At 39.6% G+C, this 3929-nt stretch overlaps 1 pseudogene; it reads left to right on the top strand.

Moving 5' to 3' along the window:
- The first annotated feature begins 2184 nt into the window (after nucleotides 1-2184).
- LOC100598938 lies at nucleotides 2185-3098 on the top strand (annotated as a pseudogene).
- Nucleotides 3099-3929: the final 831 nt, after the last annotated feature.

Genomic DNA, 3929 nt, shown 5'->3' with positions numbered 1-3929 from the left:
GTGGAGACCTCCAAGCTGGGACCCTGGGTCTTGAGTGCCCCACTAATAGGCCAGAATGTCCTTGGCTTCATCTATCACTTGAACTTTTTTTCAGGTTTATAGGTCAATCACTCACATTTACTAAACATCTCTTTTACAGCAAACTGGCTCTGTGTCTAAAAACTTTGACCTATACCATTGTGATAGACTCAGCAAGTTGCCTACTCTCTATCCATTCTTTCCTCCTTCTAAACAGAACCATGATTTTGTTCGGGTAAATAATGCACCCACTTAAAATACTCCTCTCCACAAACTCCCTGCAACTAGGTGTGATAATGTGACCCATTGTGGCCAATGATAGATTGAGCTGGCACTCATCCTGTGCCTTTTGCCCTTCTTCCTTTCATGCCTAGAATGTGATGCAACTTGAGAGCACAAGGAAGAAATATACATGCTAAGGATTTGGGGGGGCCAAAAATCCCAAGAACCTGATATTTAAAGACTTTAGAACCACTATTGCAATTCTCTGTGGTTTACGTCCATGCTTTTTTTTAGTGACACAAATGAAACCCTTATTTATCTAAGCCACTTTAGGTGAAAGAATTTCTGTTACACAAAGTCAGCACAATCTTAGCTGATAAAATAATCTCATTTAATCTTCTCAATAACTTCATGAGGTAGGCTTTATTATTCCAATTGGACACATGAAGCAACAGAATCTAAGAGATTTGTCTAAGTCCACACAGCTTTTAAGTAGCAGTCTGGATCCAAATCTAGATCTATCTTTTCCTATGCTTTTTCTTCTATACTATTGCATGACAGCTTTCTTACAGGATACTCTGCCAGAGAGAGATTGTGTGTGTGTGTGTGTGTGTGTGTGTGTGTGTGTATGTATTAGACAGGGAGAGAGAGGAGAGAGAGAGAGAGAGAAAGAGAGAGAGATGCAACCTTTTGAGAGAAGAATCAATCACTGCCCTCATGAGGCATTTTCTAGGTTCCTGGTGGTACTGACTGGGTCATATACAAATAAGATATGTATGTATATAGGAAGGGACCAGGAAACTTTGTTCTTACCTCCCAGGAGCTTCTGGTCTAAGATCAATAGTCCTACTCTATCCCTTCTATGCATTCCCATAGCATTGTTGGAACCACTTGTTGTCATTTCGGTGTAACTTTAATCCATTTATCTATGAATTTAATGAACATTTATTAATTACATTTTCCTGGCCAGGCACACCAGAAAAGAAATACTGGACTGAGCCTGAAGACCTGAGTCCTAGTTATAGTATTACCACTAGGAATGAGTTCTACGCCTCAGTCTCTCCATCTATATAAGAAGGACATTAGACTAGATGATCTCTAAAAACACTTCTAGCCCTGACTTGGTTCCTTTGAACTGATTCAGGTTTGGCCAAAAAGGTATTTTAGGGCCAGATAATACTAGATCTTTAATACCTTTTGAAATGTCTGGGACTTCCCCAGGGACAATAAGAAACTATGGAATTTTTTCAGGTTATACTTGGGTAGTGCTTCTAAGTTAAAATCGCAGCTTTCAGTTTCCTGGTTGTGTGATCTTGGGCAACTTTCTTAACCTTTCTGTGTGAGTTTCTATAGAATGGGAACAACAACTGCACCTATGGCATAGCATTCGTACTAGGGTTAATGAGAAATAAACATAAAAAGTCCATAGCACATTGCCTGGGAAAAAGAAAATGATTAATCCATGGCAACCATGATTATTACTGTTATTAATTTTCTGCCTTCTAGACACTCCGTCTATTTTCTAGCCAGGTTAGAAGGCCCCCTTTCTTCTTTTCCTGCCATCACACAAGGAAAACAGCTGCCCTTGCTGAAAGAGAACTGGCAAGGGTGAAGGTGGGGGTGGGAGCAGAGGGTATGTTGTCAAGGAAGCCCTGATTCGAGTTAGAAATACCTTCTAGCCCAGCAGAACAGTACCGATTACTGATTGCACTTTTTCCTCACACTCCCTCCCCAGGGCACAGAAGAGGAGCCAGGCTTGGGAGGTAGCCCAGCTGAACACCTACAAAGCAGAGGCTCCTCTTTGGCTGTTGACAGTGGTATCTGCAGCTCACTTTAAGATGGCCAGTTAGCCCACATTCATTTTCTGTTCAAATGACTTTTAACTTTCATTGTCTTTTCCACTCGCTTTGATAGCCTCTCAGTGGCTGCTTTTCTGAGATCTTTCATAACACAAAAATGCATTGAACAATCAAAGTCAAAATCACTGAGCTAAATCCCCACTTAATGTGTGTGCTTTGTGGAGGATACTTAATTGATGCCAGAACCATAATAGAATATCTACATTCCTTCTGTGAAACCTGTATTTCGTGTTACCTACAGATCAGCAAATATTGTCCTGTAATGTCCAAGTTCACAAAACCATTATGCTCTGAATATAACATCAGATAAAAATCCTCAATCTATTGTATACAAATTACTTCCAGGCCTTTTCAAAAATAAAATGAGAAGGGATCTTTATGCATCTCTTTCTTCAGCTGTTGCTGCCAATGGCCCTAATGAAAATAGAGAAGTTGCAGATGAAGATAAGAGAATTATAACTGATGATGAAACAATAAGCTTATCCATTGGATTTTTTTTTGACCGGAACAGGAAGTAAACAAAGACAAAGAGAAGTTTAAGGAGGAGGTGAATGATAAGTTATTTACAATGCTCAGCCAGAATGACTGTGATGAACCTAAGGAACATACCTTATACTTCCCAAGTGATGTCATGTATGAAGAGGAATCTTTAAAGGATAAATATACATTAATGGATATTACTTACATTTATATGTGGATAAGAAATGGACTTCTTCCTTTAAAGTACGGTGTTTGACCTATTAGTAAAAGAATGAAGCTTAGTTGCCGGAGAGATGAACTGACAAAAATGCTGGAGAACTGGAATGTGACTTTGGAGGTAACAAGGCCAATGGCCCAGTAGGAGTTATTTCCTCTAGCTCTTCTTGTTTGCCTGGCTGCACTACTCCAATCCAGTCTCCTCATCTTCAGTTTCCTCACATGCCCAGTATTATGAATGGCACCAGGAACAGTCCCACTGGTAACTATGAATCTTTCTCTGCCAACAGACCTAAAAAATAATCAGCAAATAGGTTATTAGAAACTTCATTCTTAGGTTGATACCTGAGACTGTTAAGGAAAAAAAAAAATCCAGCTCCTAATTTTTTTTTTGAGACAGGGTCTTGCTCTGTTCCCCAGGCTGGATCACAGTGGTGTGATCACAACTCACTGCAGCCTAGACCTCCTGGGCTCAAGCTATCCTCCAACCTCAGCCTCCCAAGTAGCTGGGACCACAGATGAGTGCCACCATGCCCAGCAAATTTAATTTTTTTTTTTTTAATGTAGAGATGGATGTCTCCCTATGTTGCCCATGCTGGTCTCAAACTCCTAGGCTCAAGCAATCCTCCCTCCTTGTCCTCCCAAAGTGTTTAGATTACAGATGCAAGCCATAGTGCTCAGCCAAGCTCCTAATTTATATAGGTATGTCTATGCCATTACAGCTTTACAAACACTAATACGCGTGACTGTGGTCAAATTTGCTTTGTTTTGTAGTTACACTGAATTTGACTATAAAAGATGGACTAAGTGTGACATTCATATATACATTACTTGGAAAGAAAGATTGTCTTAAAATGAACTGGTTTTTGTGTGGGCAGGCAGTGTTTTCTTCTGTGTGAAGTGGTTTCTGTAAACACTGTTTGAATGTGAAAACACTCTAAAATAGACATAAACCTTGGTCCATAGTTCGTCGATCTCCATTAACATCTGTGTTACATGCTCTTGGATTGTTCTTGCTATTATGTTGCTTTATGAACCTGTAGACAACACATGCTTTTTATTTTGAAATTTTAAAAATAAAAAGAATATGCATAGAATGGTGCATAGACTATACATCAAATGCTGCGATGTAAC

This window comes from Nomascus leucogenys, chromosome X (genome assembly GCF_006542625.1).
Source record: "Nomascus leucogenys isolate Asia chromosome X, Asia_NLE_v1, whole genome shotgun sequence".
Lineage (NCBI taxonomy): Eukaryota > Metazoa > Chordata > Mammalia > Primates > Hylobatidae > Nomascus > Nomascus leucogenys.
This window is presented reverse-complemented; position numbering and strand designations above follow the sequence as displayed.